The sequence below is a fragment of the Jaculus jaculus genome, chromosome 8 (assembly GCF_020740685.1).
Source record: "Jaculus jaculus isolate mJacJac1 chromosome 8, mJacJac1.mat.Y.cur, whole genome shotgun sequence".
Lineage (NCBI taxonomy): Eukaryota > Metazoa > Chordata > Mammalia > Rodentia > Dipodidae > Jaculus > Jaculus jaculus.
In genome coordinates this window covers 42355160-42375482 of record NC_059109.1, presented here as the reverse complement: position 1 = coordinate 42375482, position 20323 = coordinate 42355160, and the positions used below count along the sequence as shown (strand labels likewise).

The following is a 20323-nucleotide window of genomic DNA, read 5'->3' as shown; positions in this document are numbered from 1 at the left end:
GGCTCGGCCGGGGAAGCACGACCGGAGCGGTAGTCCTGCGCCCGGCCGACCGGAGCGCACTCTGGCCCTTGGTCCCCGCGGGACTCCCCGGTCGTGGGCGCGGAGGTGTCCACGCTGGCCGGCTGGGTGTCGGCGCAGTCCCGGTGGAGGCTTCCGAACAGGCCGCGGCTCTTGAGCTGCTCCAAGACGAGGAGGATGAGCCGCGGGTCGCCGGGCGGCAGCGAGGCGGGGTTGATGGGAGCCCCGCCGCCGTCCGCCATGCCTGCGCCCCGGGGCCCGCCGCGCACTGCCCGGGCTCGGGCGCTGCTGCTCCCCGGCCGAGACGAGGCGGGGGCGCCCGGCCCCACCGACACCGCGGCCCAGGCAGGGGGCGCGGGGCTACGGGCGGCCGGTAACGGTCACCGGACTGCGGGGCGCGCTCACGGGCAATTATTAAATAGTTAAGTAAAACCTGAAAGCGATACTATCAGCCTTTAGCCAATTTACAGAATATCAACAGGTGCACACTTATTTCGATATATAGTTCTCTTTAAAGGAAGCCATTATTTCTAGCTGCTGCTTCTTTTTTGTTGTTGTTGTTTTATGTGTTATTCCTTGGAGAAATGGTAAATCGCTCCACTTGAAACTGTGGTAGTCCTTTTCATTGAACTGAATGACCATGCATTCAAAGCAGAAGGGTTTTAGCAAAATGTTCTTTCAGCCATGGAACAATAATATTTTCTTTGAAATGGTCGCCCAGACCCAAACGGATACCAACAGGAAACTTTGTTTTAACCATACTCATATCTTCCTTATATGAAAAACAAGCCACAGTATGTGCACTCAGTGTGTAACTTTTCTGCCTTTCTTCCGCCCCCTCCCCGCTTGGATTTGTTCCAGGTGAGATGGATCGCAGTGATGGCAGCCCCCGTGTTCTTCCTGCAGCCCCCCGCCCCTCAGCCTGAGAAGTCAGCATGCCTTTGCACGTGTAGTCTACATCAGCTTGACTTTTGCATTGGGTTTTGCAGTGTCATACAAGCCACTGGTCAGAGAGTCATCTAATTCTATTTAGTGAGATTAGCCTCTAATTACGGTGCCAATCTTTTTTTTTTTTTTTTGCTAATATCGAGGTCTTTTGTGGATTATTCTGGTGGCTGTGTTGTGGGAATTGAGCAACACTCTGGCAATACAGAGATAAATGAAACATAGATTATGCTATAGAAAAAATTTATTGGCTGATAGGTGGTTACATATTGCTATAATCTTCTTATTAAAGGACAGTGAGATTCCCAAAAGCACTAGATATTTTAAGGCAGAATGGCAATTTACATGCTTGGGATTTATAGAATGTAGAGTTGATTAGTGTGGCCATATTAACTACTCTATGCACTGCTGATAAAATAACATTCAGAACATTGTCTTCAATTCTAGGATCTCACTTTTAGATTAAATAAAGACTTCATGGGTTAGGAAAAAGAGCAATAAGAAAGATTGGAATGGAATATTATTAGACTTCATGTATCTTTAGCTTTTTTTAAGAAAAAATGAGGGATTCTCTGGAATTTCCTATAAAAATGAGGGAATATGTAATATTTGCATAATTTAAAAGTCTGCTCTTTCTTTTTTTTTTTTTTAATTTTTATTAACATTTTCCATGATTATAAAATATATCCCATGGTAATTCCCTCCCTCCCCACCCCCACACTTTCCCGTTTGAAATTCCATTCTCAATCATATTACCTCCCCATTACAATCATTGTAATTACATATATACAATATCAACCTATTAAGTATCTTCCTCCCTTCCTTTCTCCACCCTTTATGTCTCCTTTTCAACTTACTGGCCTCTGCTACTAAGTATTTTCATTCTCACACAGAAGCCCAGTCATCTGTAGCTAGGATCCCCATATGAGGGAGAACATGTGGCGCTTGGCTTTCTGGGCCTGGGTTACCTGACTTAGTATAATACTTTCCAGGTCCATCCATTTTTCTGCAAATTTCATAACTTCATTTTTCTTTACCGCTGAGTAGAACTCCATTGTATAAATGTACCACATCTTCATTATCCACTCATCTGTTGAGGGACATCTAGGCTGGTTCCATTTCCCAGCTATTATAAATTGAGCAGCAATAAACATGGTTGAGCATGTACTTCTAAGGAAATGAGATGAGTCCTTTGGATATATGCCCAGGAGTGCTATAGCTGGGTCATATGGTAGATCAATCTCTAGCTGCTTTAGGAACCTCCACACTGTTTTCCACAATGGCTGGACCAGATTGCATTCCCACCAGCAGTGCAGAAGGGTTCCTTTTTTTCCACATCCCCGCCAACATTTATGATCATTTGTTTTCATGATGGTGGCCAATCTGACAGGAGTGAGATGGAATCTCAATGTAGTTTTAATCTGCATTTCCCTGATGACTAGTGACGTAGAACATTTTTTTAGGTGCTTATATGCCATTCGTATTTCTTCCTTTGAGAACTCTCTATTTAGCTCCTTAGCCCATTTTTTGATTGGCCTGTTTGATTCCTTATTAGTTAACTTTTTGAGTTCTTTGTATATCCTAGATATTAATCCTCTATCAGATATATAGCTGGCGAAGATTTTTTCCCATTCTGTAGGTTGCCTCTTTGCTTTTTTCACTGTGTCCTTTGCGGTGCAAAATCTTTGTAATTTCATTAGGTCCCAGTGGTTAATCTGTGGTTTTATTGCCTGAGCAATTGGTGTTGTATTCATAAAGTCTTTGCCAAGACCAATATGTTGAAGGGTTTCCCCTACTTTTTCCTCTAGCAGTTTCAAAGTTTCCGGTCTGATGTTAAGGTCTTTAATCCATTTGGACTTAATTCTTGTGCATGGCGAGAGAGAAGAATCTATTTTCATCCTTCTGCAGATATTTATCCAGTTTTCAAAACACCATTTGCTGAAGAGGCTGTCTCTTCTCCAATGAGTATTTTTGGCATTTTTATCGAATATCAGGTGGCTATAGCTACTTGGGCTTACATCTGGGTCCTCTATTCTGTTCCACTGATCTACATGTCTGTTTTTGTGCCAGTACCATGCTGTTTTTGTTACTATGGCTTTGTAGTATAGTTTAAAATCAGGTATGGTGATACCACCAGCCTCTTTTTTGTTGCTCAGTATTATTTTAGATATTCGAGGTTTTTTATGATTCCAAATGAATTTTTGGATTGTTTTTTCTATTTCCATGAAGAAAGCCTTTGGAATTTTGATAGGGATTGCATTAAATGTGTAGATTGCTTTAGGTAAGATTGCCATTTTCACGATATTGATTCTTCCAAGCCAGGAACAAGGGATGTTTCTCCACTTTCTAGTGTCTTCTGCAATTTCTCGCTTGAGTGTCTTAAAGTTCTCATTGTATAGATTCTTTACTTCCTTAGTTAGGTTTATTCCAAGGTATTTTATTTTTTTTGATGCAATTGTGAATGGGAGTGATTCTCTGATTTCATCCTCTGTGTGTTTGTTGTTAGCATATACGAAGGCTACTGATTTCTGTGTATTTATTTTGTATCCTGCTACATTGCTGTAGGTTTTGATCAGCTCTAACAGCTTGCTAGTAGAGTCTTTAGGGTCCTTTATGTATAGAATCATGTCATCTGCAAATAATGATAACTTGATTTCTTCCTTTCCAATTTGTATCCCTTTTATGTGTGTCTCTTGCCTTATTGCTATGGCTAAGACTTCCAAAACTATATTAAATAGAAGTGGAGACAGTGGACACCCTTGTCTTGTTCCTGATTTTAGTGGAAAAGCTTCCAGTTTTTCCCCATTTAGTAATATGTTGGCTGTAGGCTTGTCATAAATAGCCTTTATTATATTGAGATATGTTCCTTCTATTCCCAGTCTCTGTAGGACTTTTATCATGAAGGGATGTTGGATTTTGTCAAATGCTTTCTCTGCATCTAATGAGATGATCATGTGATTTTTGTCCTTCAACCCATTTATGTAATGTATTACATTTATAGATTTGCGTATGTTGAACCCTCCCTGCATCTCTGGGATAAAGCCTACTTGGTCAGGGTGAATGATCTTTTTGATATACTCTTGTATTCTGTTTGCCAATATTTTGTTGAGAATTTTTGCATCTATGTTCATGAGGGAGATTGGTCTGTAATTTTCTTGTTTTGTTCTATCTTTGCCTGGTTTTGGTATCAGGGTGATGCTGGCCTCATAGAAGGAGTTTGGTAGGATTCCTTCTTTTTCTATTTCCTGGAAAAGCTTAAGAAGCAATGGTGTTAGCTCTTCCTTAAAAGTCTGGTAAAATTCAGCAGTGAATCCATCCGGGCCTGGGCTTTTTTCAGTTGGGAGATTATTGATAACTGCTCGGATCTCCATGTTTGTTATAGGTCTATTTAAGTGATTAATCTCATTTTGATTTAATTTAGGTAGGTCATATAGATCAAGGAAATCATCCATTTCTTTCAGATTTTCATACTTTGTGGAGTATATGCTTTTATAGTATGTCCCTATAATTTTTTGAATTTCTCTGGAATCTGTTGTGATGTTACCTTGTTCATCTCTGATTTTATTAATTTGTGTCTCTTCTCTCTTTCTTTTGGTCAGATTTGCTAAGGGTTTATCAATCTTGTTTATCCTTTCAAAGAACCAACTCTTTGTTTCATTAATTCTTTGGATTGTTCTTTTTGTTTCTATTTCATTAATTTCTGCCCTAATCTTTATTATTTCTTCCCGTCTACTACTTTTTGGTTTGCCTTGTTCTTCTTTTTCCAAGGCTTTAAGGCGAAGCATTAGGTCATTTACTTGCGACCTTTCTAATTTCTTAATATAGGCACTTAAGGCTATAAATTTACCTCTTAGAACTGCCTTCATTGTGTCCCAGAGATTTTGGTATGTTGTGTTCTCATTATCATTTGACTCTATAAATTTTTTGATTTCCTTTTTGATTTCTTCATTGACCCACTCATCATTTAGTAGTGTATTGTTTATTTTCCATGATTTTGTGTATGCTCTATAGCCTTTCTTGCTACTGATTTGTAGTTTAATTCCATTGTGGTCAGATAGAATGCAAGGAATTATTTCAATTTTCCTGAATTTGTTAAGATTTGCTTTGTGTCCTAATATATGGTCTATTTTAGAGAATGTTCCATGTGCTGCTGAAAAGAATGTATATTCTGCAGCCTTTGGATGAAATGTCCTGTATATATCTGTTAGGTCCATTCCTTCTATGACCTCATTTAGTCCAGATGCCTCTCTGTTTATTCTTTCCCTGGATGACCTGTCAATTGATGAGAGTGGGGTGTTAAAGTCACCCACCACCACCGTGTTTGGTGTTATCTGTGACCTTAGTTCTAATAGTGTTTGTTTGACAAATTTGGGAGCCCCCATATTAGGTGCATATATGTTTAGGATTGTAATGTCCTCCTGTTGTAGTGTGCCCTTAATCAATATAAAGTGACCTTCCTTATCTTTTTTGACTAACTTCGGACTAAAGTCCACCCTGTCTGATATTAGGATAGCAACCCCTGCTTGTTTTCTAGGCCCATTTGCTTGAAACACCGTCTTCCAACCTTTCACCCTAAGATAATGTCTATCCTTTGTAGAAAGGTGAGTTTCTTGAAGACAACAAATTGTAGGATCCTGCTTTTTAACCCAGTCTGCAAATCTATGTCTTTTCGTTGGGGCATTGAGACCGTTGATATTAAGAGATATTATTGAAAGGTGTGTATTTATGTTTGCCATTTGTGTGTGTGTGTGTGTGTGTTACTTGTTCTACCTGTGCTCTCTTCTGTTAACTGGTATTTGAGTATGGCTGGTTTTTTCTAGGTTCCTTATATGTGTGCTTTTCCTTTTGTTCAGCATGGAGGATTCTATCAAGTATTTTCTGTAGAGCTGGTTTTGTCTTCAGATATTCCTTTAACCTGCTTTTGTCATGGAATGTCTTTATTTCTCCATCTATTTGGATGGATAACTTTGCAGGATAAAGTAACCTTGGTTGACAGTTGTTATCTTTCAGAACTTGGAATATATCACTCCAGGCCCTTCTGGCTTTAAAAGTTTGTGTTGAATAATCTGCTGTAATCCTGATGGGCTTGCTTTTGTAGGTAACTTGATTTTTCTCTCTAACTGCTTTCAATATTTTTTCTTTGGTTTGTGTGTTTGGAAGTTTGAGTATAATGTGGCGAGGAGAGTTTCTTTCTGGGTTTTGTCTGGCTGGGGTTCTAAAGGCTTCCTGTATCTGTATTGGCACCTCTTTCCCAATTTGGGGAAAATTTTCCTCTATGATTTTGTTGAAGATGCCTACTATGCCTCTGGAGTGGAATTCTTCTCCTTCTACTATGCCCTGAATTCTTATATTGGATCTTTTCATAGTGTCCCGAATATCCTGAAATTCCCACTCATACTTTTCTATAAGTTTGTCTTTCTCTTTGTTGGACTGCATTAGGTCTGCCACCTGATCTTCTAGCTTAGATATTCTGTCCTCTCCCTCATCCATCCTACTGGTGAGATTTTCTACAGAGTTTTTTATTTCATTAACTGTGTTCTTCATTGCTAGTAATTCTGACTGGTTTTTCTTTATTATTTCTATTTCTCTATTTATGTCTTGTATTGCCTTCTTTATTTCATTAAATTGGTGTCCTGCCTCTTCTTTGATTCCTTTGATTTCCTCTTTGATTTCCTCTTTGATTTCTTCTTTGATTGTTTTCATGTGTTCTTTGGCCTCTTTGAACATATTTATAATTATTCTTTTGAACTCTTTCTCAGGCATTTCCTCTAACTCTTTCTCACTGGAGGACATTTCTGATGCATTAATACTTTTAGGTGGATTTATATCGTCTTGCTTTTTAGTGTTTCTTGTGTTATAATGTATATATTTTTGCATCTTGGATTAAGTTAATGCTTGGATTTTCTAGCTAGCTGTGTATTCTTAGCTGTATCAATTGATTTGATGTAATATATTTTCAGGGTAGGACCTTAAGGTATTAGGTGTGGCTCTTAAGACTCTCAGAGTATCTACAAAGATGTTCTTAGGGGTTGAGTTTCCCTGCTATAGGAGTATTCAAGCAGGCTGAGTGGAATAATATACTGGTAGCTTCTAAAATTTAACTAAACACTGTACCCATTCCATCAAAAACAGCCCCGAGTATGTATGCAAGAGTAGTTATTATAATGACCAGATCCTCTATCAACAAAGAGGTTTAGATTTCTGGTCTGTTGAGGTATCCAAGTCAGCTTGTGACCAAGTGAGACCCTTCCCTGGTGCAATCCCAGTTACCTTGGGTGATTGTGGTCTCAGTCAAGTTGCTGCCTGGGTCGTCGGGCTGCTGTTCTGATTTCTGGAGCTGGGCACTTGCTTTTCCTACGGGGCAAACTGAGTCGCTGCTGCCGCCTCTGCAGCTGTTGTAGCTGCCACCCCCGGAGCCCCCACTGCTGCTGAAGCTGCCGTTGCCATGTCCACCGCTGCTGCTCACCCCGAAGCCGCTCCTGGGTCCGCTGCTGCTGGGGCCGCTGGTACCGGTGCTGGAGCCGCTGAAGTTGCTGCCGAATTCTGCTCCTGCTTGGGTCCCGCCGTCAGCCCAAGTTGGCGTGGCCGGGTCCCGGGCCGCTGCTGTGTTCGCTGGAGCTGGGTTCAGGCGGCGGGGGAGGGGAGGGAGCCGCGCTGTTCTGGTTGTATCGTTTCTCCACGTGTGCTTTTACCTCGCGGTCTGCTCCTCCCTCCGTTGCTCGCTGCCGCTCTCCCCTCACGTTTCCCGAGTTGCGGAGAGCGCGGTGTGAGGGGAAAATCCCGCACCTGGCTTGTCCTGCGGCTCGAGCCGAGAGTCCGGCGGTTTTCTGCCGCTCCGCGGTTGCGGCGGGTAGCCGAGCCGCCCCGGAGCCGCTGTTAGTCTGCTCTTTCTTAATGCCACATTCCAGTGTTTGAACCTGATATTATTAAAAGTTTATGTGAATTTAAAAAAAAGTTTATGTGGATATTCCTTTGCCACTAAAAGGCTGGTAGCATCTCAGAATGACTTACTTTAAAGAAAAGGAGAAAATTAATCCCTGTAACTTTCTCTAACCTGGAGAAGTAAACGCATCTTTATGTAGGGAGGCAGAAGGTCATGGTCTCAGGTGAAAGAGGTTGTTTTAGGCTGAAAACATTTAATTTTGTGAAAAGTATATGGAACTGCCCGTATGGTTCTTACTTTATTGTAGGCAGGGCCCGTGTAATGGAAAGGGTCCTGCCACTGTTCCCATCAGAAGACTTGGGAACTAGTCCAGGGATTTAATTCCTTGAGACTACTGTTGTAGCACTTACTGTCTGAACCCACAAACCTGTTTAGTATATCTCATCGCTATGATGGGGATCAGAAGAAATGAACGGGAAGGTAAGTTGTTTTTTTTTAAATATTTTTTGTTCATTTTTTATTTATTTATTTGAGAGCGACAGACATAGAGAGAAAGACAGATAGAGGGAGAGAGAGAGAGAATGGGCGCGCCAGGGCTTCCAGCCTCAAGCCTCTGCAAACGAACTCCAGATGCGTGCGCCCCCTTGTGCATCTGGCTGACCTGGGACCTGGGGAAGCGAGCCTCGAACCGGGATCCTTAGGCTTCACAGGCAAGCACTTAACCGCTAAGCCATCTCTCCAGCCCGGGGAAGGTAAGTTTTAAAGGCTTGCTCAAGTGTGAAGCTTTATGTTTGGGGAACTATTTATGGTATAAAAGAGAAACATCCATGTTCAATGTTAAGGAAATCTTGAACATGCACTATAAAAATGTACATTATTGGCCAGAGTTTGTTGTTTATACCATATTTCTTGAAGTAGTTACAACCAACAATGTATGGTACATACTGATGTTGTATATGTAAATAGTACTTGGTATAGTGTGCCACTGTACAAGTCAGGGAACAGGCCTGTGCTGGCTCCTGGTGGATGGACTAGATAAGATGTCTAGGCCTAACTATCAAGCAAAGCCAGGCAGGCAAAGATGGACAGCATCAGATCCCTCCTTTAGTGCACAATTTTTAGATTCTACTTGATGAAATCTTTACTTGGGAATCTCATCTTATGTTTACATGATAGTCATATGGGAAGGATTTATTATAATGTATTCCAGACTGGAGAAATGGTTTAGTGGTTAAGGCACTTGCCTGCAAAGCCAAAGGACGTAGGTTCAATCCCCCAGGACCCACGTCAGCCAGGTGCACAAGGAGGCACATGCATCTGGAGATTGTTTGCAGTGGCTGAAGGCCCTGGCGCGCCCATTCTCCCTCCCCACCCCACCCCCTTCCTCTCTCTCTCTCAAATAAATAAAAAAAAAATTTAATGTATTCCTAGGAATCTATTCCCACATTCCAGTTGACTAACTTGTTGTTGCTTATGGCAAATTTCCTCTGCAAGGAAAAGTGTAAACAACTATTGCCAGCTTTATCAAAAGCAGCTAGGTCAACTCACCAGAAAGGTGTGGGGAAACATTACAGGCCATTGCTGAGACCCTTTGTTTCCCACCAGGAATAGATGGCAAGACCCTATTGGTGAAGACTCCACATACCTGGGCTACAAGGCCACTGAGAAATCCTGCTGGAGCTGAGCTGAAAACTTCCTCCATGTAGACCAGCTGACAGAAAGCTGGAAAAAAGCCACACTGCATGCAGTTCAATGGGAGAGAGAAAAATCACCAGTGAAGATACCCAACAGTGGACACTTAAATTTGGCCAGCAAGGCCAAATGAGCCAACTGGTGCTATAGTGGCACGTCTGTATGGGGAAAAACAACTGCCCTCTATTTGACTGGTGGCTCGCTGCATGGGAGGGAAATACATCCCTAATACTGAAAACCTACAACACGGGTAGTCATGAACCCTAGGGGTGTAATGTCTGCTGCTGTCTGTCTAAATGCATATACTATGCTCACCAAACTGCCCAGTAAGCACTTCTCTTAATGTTCATACCCATATATTAATGCTACTCTCACTTTTGGTTAGAGAACCTTCTCTTTTCAGATGGCAGTGACCTTGAGATGACTCAGAAGGCACCTTGGTGCTGAAAAGAAGTGACAGAGGAGTGCTCAGCACTGAAATGTCTCTATCATGCCTTCCAAGGCTCAGGGTCCATTATGGAAGAGGTAGCAGAAAGAATCTAAGAGCCAAACGAAAGGTCTCCTCACAACGTGCTCCTTCAGACATAAAATGGTCTGGATATCCATGATCTTATATTGCCTGACACTAACTACACAAGACCATCATAATAGGAGGAAAAGATCATGATATCAAAATAAAAGAGATACTGATTGAGAGGGGGAGGGGATATGATGGAGAGTGGAGTTTCAAAGGGGAAAATGGAGGGAGGGAGGGAATTACCATGGGATATTGTTAACAATCATGGAAGTCGTCAATAAAAATAATTTTAAAAAACAATGTGGTGCATGCATCTGGAGTTTGTTTGACTGGCATGCCTATCCATCCTCCCCCTCAAATAAATAAACAAAACATATTATTTTAAAAAGTTAATCCAAAACTTGGCATGGTGGTGCATACCTTTATTCCCAGCACTTGGGAGGCAGAGGTAGGAGGATTGCAGTGAGTTCAAGGCCACCCTGAGACTATATAGTGAATTCCAGGTCAGCCTGGGCAACAGTAAGACTTTACCTCAAAACAAAACAAACAAAAAAGAAGCCAATTCAAATCCAAACAACTGATTGAGAGGGGGAGGGGATATGATGGAGAGTGAAGTTTCAGTGAGGAAAATGGAGGGTGGGAGGGAATTACCATGGGATATTATTTGCAATTATGGAAGTTGTCAATTAAAAAAAAATTTTAAGGGCTGGAGAGATGGCTTAGCCTGTGAAGCCTAAGAACCCCAGTCCGAGGCTCGATTCCCCAGGACCCACGTTAGCCAGATGCACAAGGAGGCACACGCATCTGGAGTTCGTTTGCAGTGGTTGGAGGCCCTGGCGCACCCATTCTCTCTCTCTCTCTCTCTCCCTCTGTCGGCCTCATTCTCTCTCTGTCTGTCCCTCTCAAATAAATAAAACAGAAAAAAAATTAATCTTTTTTAAAAATATATATATTTTTTGTTTTGTTTTGTTTTGGTTTTTCAAGGTAGGATCTCACTCTAGCTCAGACTGACCTGGAATTCACTATGTATTCTCAGGGTGGCGATCCTCCTACCTCTGCCTCCCGAGTGCTGGGATTAAAGGCGTGAGCCACCACGCCCGGCCTAAATATATATTTTTAAAAGAGAGAAAAGAAAAGATGTGGAGAGGGTATCAGGTCCCCTACCTAAGATTTAGGTGACACCCTCCCGCCCACCATGCTAGCTGTATACAGTAACATACAATTTCTCATGATCTCAGGGAAGATAGGGTATATAGAAAGTAAAAGATCAAGGAACAGTGAGCTCTATACGGCGGTTTCTTTGGAGTCTCTATGTTCTGCTAAGGAACCCTGCACCCTGGGACTGAGGGAGGAGCATCTGCGGGGGTCATCCTGGCATAGTGAGCCCCACTGAAGTGCTGCTCTGTGGTCTGTCACTCCTGCACAGGGACAAGAAGCTTCTAGAAGTGGCCACAGGGAAATTGTCATTCAGGGTGGAATGGGACTTGTCCTAGTCCAGGCTGCTCTGAGCCCCCGATGCTCTGTAAGCCCTCATCCTGAGGCTGAGGGAGGAGCATCCAAGGAGTAATCTTGACACAGGAAGGCCCACCAAAGTGACTGCTTTGAGGGAACCATGTTCCTATAAGAAACTCCTCATTATGCTCTGTAAGTGACACCCACCTCCCAATAAACTCATTGGTTCACCAAACTGGTATTGGTGTAATCATATATGGTCTGCCATCTGAGCCCTGTTTGGAGTGAAGATTTGTGTCTACATATCCTCAGGGGGAAAAAGCTTCCTGTGACAATTGTATAGCCTAAGAATCTTAAATTTCAGATCTGCTTTGAAAAAAAAAAAGTGCTGTAAATGAAATGAAAGAAGGGTAAAGGGAGACACAAGAATTCTTAACAATTTTATACTCAGAGCTGGTGTGGCATTTGTTTGCAAAACCAAAGGACCTGTGCTTGATTCCCACATAAAGCCACATAAAGTACCCACATAAAGCCAGATGCACAAGGTGGTGCATGCATCTGGAGTTTCTTTGCAGTGGCTAGAGGCCCTGGCATGCCCATTCCTCCCCCACTCTCAAATAAATAAATTAATTAAATATTTTTTAAAATTTATACTCATTTTGGTATAAGGTGATTTCTTTAAGAGTGAATTGTATAGCATTTGTGTACTTTTGGCATACCATACAAAGGATAAAAAATATTTTACTTTAAATATTGTTTTTAATTTTATATAACTTTAAAGACTTTTGGACAAAGAAAGTGAGGTAAGCTATAGGAATACTTCTCTTTTAGGGCTTTAAAATTTTTTTTTCAAGGTATTCTTGATGATCTCTGATATAGATTCCAGGATATAATGGGTTATAGAACTGTAGAGCAGCCAGGCGTGGCAGTGCATGCCTTTAATCCCAGCACTCAGGAGGTGGAGGTAGGAGAATTGCCATGAATTCAAGGCTACCCTGAGATTATATAAGACTATATAATGAATTCCATGTCAGCCTGGACTAGGGTGAGACCCTACCTCAAAAAACAAAACAACAACAACAAAAAGAACTTAGTGTAGTCTTTGGGTAAGCATAAATTCTGCCTCTGTCTATGGGCCAAAGCCAGTCGAAATGCCTTTGTCATTTATATTTGATAGTTCCAGGAAAACTGGGTCCTTGGTGAGCAAGTGCCCAGGCAAAAGACTGAGGATACTCCAGCTGTGGAGACATCATTTTTGCCTGTACTTCCAAAAAAATGACCCCTAATAATTCTGCTGCTTCTTGTAGATTTTCTGCTATTTATGTATTTTCTTTCTTAATAGTTTATTTACTTATTTATTTTGGAGAAAGAGACAGGGAGAGAGAGAAAGAGAATGGGTGCACCAGGGCTTCTATGAACTCCAGATGCATGCACCACCTTGTGCATCTGGCTTATGTGGGTCCTGGGAAATCTAATCTGGGTCCTTAGACTTCACAGACAAATGCCCTAACTTGCGGTGAGAAGTGAGAACTGGGGTTTCATCTTCCCCTTTATCTTGTCCTTCCCTTTATCTCAAGGATATGGTGGCGTGCCATCCTGGACCACAGGGAGAAAGATGATGCTCTAGGGATAGCTGGGTAAAGGAGCCTAGGTGCTAGGATGCTTTGTGGAACAGAACAATCACACTAGGGAGGAGAAGTAAACTTCCCTCTTATCTAAGATGTTGCTACTTTGGATGTCTCTTTCATGTATGCAGACTTATATCCAACAGGTTAATGAAAAGTACTGTGTCTTAGACAGAAGCCAAGAGTGGATGTATCTATTCTAAACTTTTCTATGTTCACTATTATGTATATATGTGTACAGTTATTTAAGACCATGGAAGTTGAAGATAACCAAGGTTTTGAATCCTAGGTTGGTTTCTGTCTGAGTAGACACTGCAATGTTGCTCAATATTTCTGAGCTTTATTTTACCATCATTAAATTGGGTACAATAATTTTCATCTCATAGTCTTACATATACACAACACACATACCTGTATATCTGTGTGTGTGTGTGTGTGTGTTGCCTAAATTATGATTAAGAATTGAATCTAGGGGCCAGGCATGGTGGCGCACACCTTTAATCCTGGCACTCAGGAGGCAGAGGTAGGAGGATCACCTTGAGTTCGAGGCCACCCTGAGTCTACATAGTGAATTCCAGGTCAGCCTGGACTAGAGTAAAACCCTACCTCAAAAAAAAAAAAAAAAGATTTGAACCTTGGGCTGAGGGAATGGCTTAGCAGTTAAGGCATTTGCCTGCAAAGCCTAAGGACCCCAGTTCAATTCCCCAGGACCCATGTAAGCAAGATGCACAAGGGGGCACAGGTGTGTGGAGTTTGTTTGCAGGGGCTAGAGACCTTGGTGTGCCCATTCTCTCTTTCTCTCTCAAATAAATAAACAAAATATTTTTAAAGAAATTGAACCTAATATTTTCCTTCATTTATATATTCATCAAGTTTTATAGCTGTTTTATAAAAATGTATTCATATTATATTGTGTTTGAAACTGGCTTTTTAATGACATTATGTTATTACTATCTTTCCATGGTAGTACTATTTGAAAGTGTTTTTGATGGCTTAATAGTATTATTGGATAAAAGGACCATAATTTGTTTAACCTTCCTTGTTTTAAAATATTTATTTATTTGAGAGAGAGAGAGAATAGATGCACCAGGGCCTCCAGCCACTGCAAACGAACTCCAGATGCATGTGCCCCTTGTGCATCTGGCTTACATGGGTCCTGGAAAGTCAAACCAGGATCCTTTGGCTTTGCAGGCAAACACCTTAACCACTAAGCTATCTCTCTAGCCCCTAACCTTCCTCTTTTTTAAGTGCTACTCATTAAGTGAACAAAAAGTTTTAAACATTATTGCTTTCTAACAATTTGCATTCTAGAAAAGGAAAAGAGACAACAGTAAATATAAGATATATTATATATAATACATATTCTTCTATTTAATAAAGATTTAATGTTTTTATGTCATATTTCTTCTGATTTTATAAAGCAGAGCAGGGTATGATAGATCATGAGTGTTGGTAGGAGGTGTGCAGGAAGGAAGGTGCAGGTAGGAAGTTCACAACAGGGTGATAAGATTTGCTCTGCAGGCTAGTCAGACACAAACCAGAGAGTCCCATTGTACTTGCACCAGACTGTGCTCATCAGATAGCAGCCACTGGTTTTGATGTCATGCAACCAACAGCTCAAGAAAAACAAATGTGGAGGGGGGAGGGCTGTGCTGGGACAGGCTGTCTAGAGAGACCTGCGTAAGAGGTCACAGGTGAAGCAATCCCCGCGTCTCTGGAATATTTTCATGGTAGAGTCCAGTAAGGCACCAGAACAGGATTCTCAGGTGACTATGCCTTGATTGACATCTACTGCTTGACTGCTTTGGCATCGCCTTTCTTGTGACCACAGACACAGAGGCCCGGATTTGCTGTAGGCAAGTGAGCAAGTTCTAGGGTTTGAATGTACTCTGTAGCCCTGGGTCTTCTTTGACGGCTGCAAGCTTCTCTTTTTCTTTGCTCTTTTCTACAGGTTTTCTTTCCCTCCTGCTTCCTTTCTACCATGTGCCCCTTCACTCACTGTTGGATTCTAGGTAGCAAAGCAGTGATTAGAGTAGGTTTTAAGAGTCATAAGGGACCCTCCAGCCTTCTGTCCAGTGAGGAAGACTCAGGTTTCCAGGCCTCTCTTGGAAGCATAAAGAGATGATTCACACAACCTGTAAGCCTGCCAATGTCAGGACGTTGGATTTCAGCCATCCAGAATTATGAGAAATCTTTGTTTCTTTTTTTTTAAAAATTTTTAATTTATTTATTTGAGAGCGACAGACACAGAGAGAAAGACAGATACAGGGAGAGAGAAGGATGGGCGTGCCAGGGCTTCCAGCCACTGCAAACGAACTCCAGACACGTGCGCCCCCTTGTGCATCTGGCTAACGTGGGACCTGGGGAACCGAGCCTCGAACCAGGGTCCTTAGGCTTCACAGGCAAGCGCTTAACCGCTAAGCCATCTCTCCAGCCCCCTGTTTCTTATCAATAAATTACTTTCTTTAGTCTCAGCTCCCTGGTCCCCTGCATTGGAGGGTGTGCATGAAGTGAGTAGGCCAGAGCTCCAGGTTCGATCCCCACTTCCCAGTTCCCCTGTACCCCTGCTGCTGGTGTAGGGTGGCCTGGGCCCTATGTGCTTGCTGCTAAAGCAGGCCTTTGCTCCCAGATCCCTGACTTCTCACCTCCTGGCTCCCCAACTGTCTGTTCTGCTGTGCCAGAAAGTGCGCCAGCCACTGTGGAAGCAGGTCTTTAGCTCCTGGATCCCCAGCTTCCTGGCTCCTGATTGCCCAGCCTCTGGCTCCTCTGTGCTGAAGTGTGCACAAGTGGAGTGAGCAGGCCTGAGCTCACTGCTCCCTGCCTCCAAGTTCCATGAGTACCCCTGTTGCACTTCCAACCTGCACATCTTTGGTTAGAACCCCTTCCTACTCCAATTGGGGCCAAACCTAAAACAGAACACTCACTGAAGACCATGTAAGGACAAATACTTGCTTCCTCCTTAATAACATAAGACTTTTACCCTGAGATGGGTAGGCCATAATGCAAAATAAATATATAAAAGAACACTGAGAGATCTCTACCAAGTATACCTAGTCCCACAAGGGAAGCCTCCAAGGAAAACACAGAGAAAACAACAGAAATTGAATCCCCAAATGAAAACACAGTAAGCTATGTGACCCTGACCAAGCTAATTGCTGACCTGGAAGCAAATAATAAAAAATAAAATCAACAACTACATAAATGAAATTGAGCAGAATTGTCTTCTAGAGTGGACAGCTTTTGTCATTAGGCTTAACTTATTTATTCTTAATTTAAGAAAACCAGAGAGACCTGGAAAGAGAGATAAATTGAAGGTGAGGCAACAAATAGAGGATCTCAATAGCCAGCTGATTAAGCTTAATGAAGACATGATCAAATACAACAATGAATTCCAGGAAACATCAAGAAAATCAGACCTTGACCTGAAATGGGACCTCAAAAAAAGAGATGGACATCACACACACACACACACACACACACACACACACACACACACACACAAAACCAGAAGAGCTGGAGAGATGGTTTAACACTTAAGGCACATGCCTGCAAAGCCAAAGGACCCAGGTTCAATTCCCCAGGACCTACATAAGCCAGATGTACCAGGGTGCATGCATCTGGAGTTTGTTTGTAGTGGCTGGAGTTCCTGGCATGCCTGTTCTCTCTCTCTCAAATAAATAAAAATAAAACATTAAAAATTAAAAAGGCCAGGCGCAGTAGCGCACTCCTTTAATCCCAGCACACGGGAGGCAGAGGTAGGAGGATAATGGTGAGTTCAAGGCCACCCTGAGACTACATGGTGAATTCCAGGTCAGCCTGGGATAGAATGAAACCCTACCTTGAAAAACATAATAATAATAATAATAATAATAATAATAATAATGGATCACTTTTTAATAAACAACAGAAAATGAAAATCAAATAGAGCATTTAAAAACCTCTCTGGCCGGGCGTGGTGGCGCACGGCTTTAATCCCAGCACTCGGGAGGCAGAGGTAGGAGGATCGCCCTGAGTTCAAGGCCACCCTGAGACTACATAGTGAATTCCAGGTCAGCCTGGGCTAGAGTGAAACCTTACCTTGAAAAACCAAAAAATAAAAAATAAACCTCTCTGGAAGCCCTGACTAACATCATATGGATGACAGAACCTCTGAGATGGAAAACAAAAGAGAAGAAATTGATTGGTTGTCTGAAAAATGTACTAAGTTCAAAAATCATGTGAATAGGAGGGAACTGTGGGACACCATAAAATAAGCAAATATCCAGATCATGGGTATACCAGAAGGAGAGGAAATCCAGGCCAGCAGTATAGAGAACATATTCAACAAAATAGCACTAAATGCACTCATAACAAAGACAAAGCGATTTCAAGTTAATAACCATCCACCTAAATTTTTTAAAAACTAATTTATTTTTGTTTATTTGTTAGAGAGAGAGAGAGAGAGAGAGAGAGGGAGAGAGAGAGAGATGCAGAAATAGGCAGGTGGAGAAAGGGAGAGAATGGGTGCCCCAGGGCCTCCAATCCCTGCAAACAAACTCCAGACACGTGCACCTTCTTGTGTATCTGGCTTACATGGGTCCTGGGGAGTCGAACCTGGGTTCTTTGGCTTCACAGGCAAGCACCTTAACCGCTAAGCCATCTCTCCAGCCCCCACCTAAATTTTTGAGATCTCAGCTATGTGAGGTGAGAATGCAGGGGAGACATGGGTAGCACAACAGGTAGAACCCTAAGCCTTCTGTGTCTCATGGGATGAAGCCCTCTGGCTAGAGGTTGGGCCCTAGCCCACTCACACCCATGCCCATGCACACAGCCATGAGGACGGGCATCCCAAGCGCTCATGTTCTCACTGACACTGCCAGGGGCACACACACATAGGAGCCCACAGCACCTACGCGGACTCTTGTTCATGTTCACCTTAAGGCTCCAGAACAGGGGCCCTGGAGATGAGGAGTGGGGAGAACTCACCCCAATGCATGCCAGGGACCCCCATCACACATCAGACCCCACTGGGTCTACAGGGCCCAATACTATCTGTGTGGGATGTGAAAAGAGCAACATTTCCTCATCTTCCTTAGGGGCCAACGGGAGTGAGGCAGGCTGGAAGAAAGTCCAGTAAGGCATGGAGTTGGGGGCTGTAGGGCTGCTCTTAAATATGCCTCCTGGCTCCCCTGTGAGGCTGCAGACCCTGAGCGGCGGCCGCAGGTCCAGGCGCCGTGGCTGCAGAGCGGACCGGCGGCTGCGAGGCTCCTAGTCCGTGTGAGCCGGGCGCGAGGTCCCGGGCCCCAGGGCGCTCGCTCAGGTAAATATTTCCATAACCTTAGGGAGAGAAAGGACTTTGAGACATGGCTTGATAACATTTCTGTTACATTTCTTTCTCTGACGGACTTGCAGAAAAATGAAACTGTGGATCACCTGATTAGTCTGAGTGGGGCAGTCCAGCTCAGACCTCTCTCCAATAACCTGGAGACTCTCGTCAAGCGGGGCTTCCTCAGGCTCCTTCCCTCGGAGCTCAGTTTTTATTTGTTAAAGTGGCTCGATCCTCAGACTTTACTCACGTGCTGCCTCGTCTCTAAGCAGTGGAATAAGGTGATAAGTGCCTGTACAGAGGTGTGGCAGACTGCGTGTAGAAATTTGGGCTGGCAGATAGATGATTCTGTTCAGGATGCTTTGCACTGGAAGGAGGTTTATTTGAAGGCTATTTTGAGAATGAAGCAACTGGAGGACCATGAAGCCTTTGAGACCTCATCATTAATTGGACATAGTGCCAGAGTGTATGCACTTTACTGCAAAGATGGACTTCTCTGTACAGGGTCAGATGACTTGTCTGCAAAACTATGGGATGTAAGCGCAGGGCAGTGCATTTATGGTATCCAGACCCACACTTGTGCAGCGGTGAAGTTAGATGAACAGAAGCTTGTGACAGGCTCCTTTGACAACACTGTGGCCTGCTGGGAATGGAGTACCAGAGCCAGGACCCAGCACTCCCAGGGGGCACACTGGGGCGGTGTTCAGTGTGGACTACAATGATGAACTGGATATCTTGGTGAGTGGCTCTGCAGACTTCACTGTGAAAGTATGGGCTTTATCTGCTGGGACATGCCTGAACACACTCACTGGGCATACAGAGTGGGTCACCAAGGTGGTTTTGCAGAGGTGTAAAGTCAAATCTCTCCTGCATAGTCCTGGGGATTATATTCTCTTAAGTGCAGACAAATATGAAATCAAGATTTGGCCAATTGGGAGAGAAATCAATTGCGAGTGCTTGAAGACGTTGTCTGTCTCTGAAGATATAAGTATCTGCTTGCAGCCAAGACTTCATTTTGACGGCAAATACGTTGTCTGCAGTTCGGCCCTTGGTCTCTACCAGTGGGACTTTGCCAGTTATGATATTCTCAGGGTCATCAAGACACCTGAGGTAGCAAACTTGGCCTTGCTTGGATTTGGAGATGTCTTTGCCTTGCTGTTTGACAACTGCTACCTGTACATCATGGACTTGAGGACAGAGAGCTTGATTAGCCGCTGGCCTCTGCCGGAGTACAGGAAATCAAAGAGAGGCTCCAGCTTCCTGGCAGGCGAAGCGTCCTGGCTGAATGGACTGGACGGGCACAATGACACGGGCTTGGTTTTTGCCACCAGCATGCCTGACCACAGTATTCACCTGGTGTTGTGGAAGGAGCACGGCTGACACCATGAGCCATTACCACTGACTGACTTTGGATGCCAGGGCTGTGGGTTTTGGGTGCAACCTCTGTGGCAGCCAACTGCATGAACCAAAGTTCTCACCTAATGGTATCATCACGCAGTGCACAATCATTTATCGATGTTATCCAGGGGCCAGGGCTTGGGCGGGGAGGGCTTGTTTTATTGACATACACCACAGCATGCTAATGGGGCACACCGTTGACTTCATTTGTACTTAGTTATGTTGGTCAGTATAAGAGGATACATTTTAGGGTTTGTCATTCTTGAGTGGAATACTGGTTTTAAGTAAAGAAAGTTAAATGATTCATTAATCTGCTAATATATATATGCCTCCTGCCTTGCCCACAGTCAGGGAAGCAGATTAGATTGGTGGGCAGAGGAAGGAAGGGCCCAGGGCAGCTGCTGGTCCTGGCTCCATGCAGCTTCAAGGACCTGGCTCCATTTGTGAGGGAGCCAAACCCAGAACTCACAGCTTCCAAAAAGGTCCCT

The 20323-nt window shown here is 43.2% G+C and overlaps 1 pseudogene; it reads left to right on the top strand.

Annotated features, from left to right (window-relative positions):
• The first annotated feature begins 258 nt into the window (after positions 1-258).
• Positions 259-19999, top strand: LOC123462842 (annotated as a pseudogene).
• Positions 20000-20323: the final 324 nt, after the last annotated feature.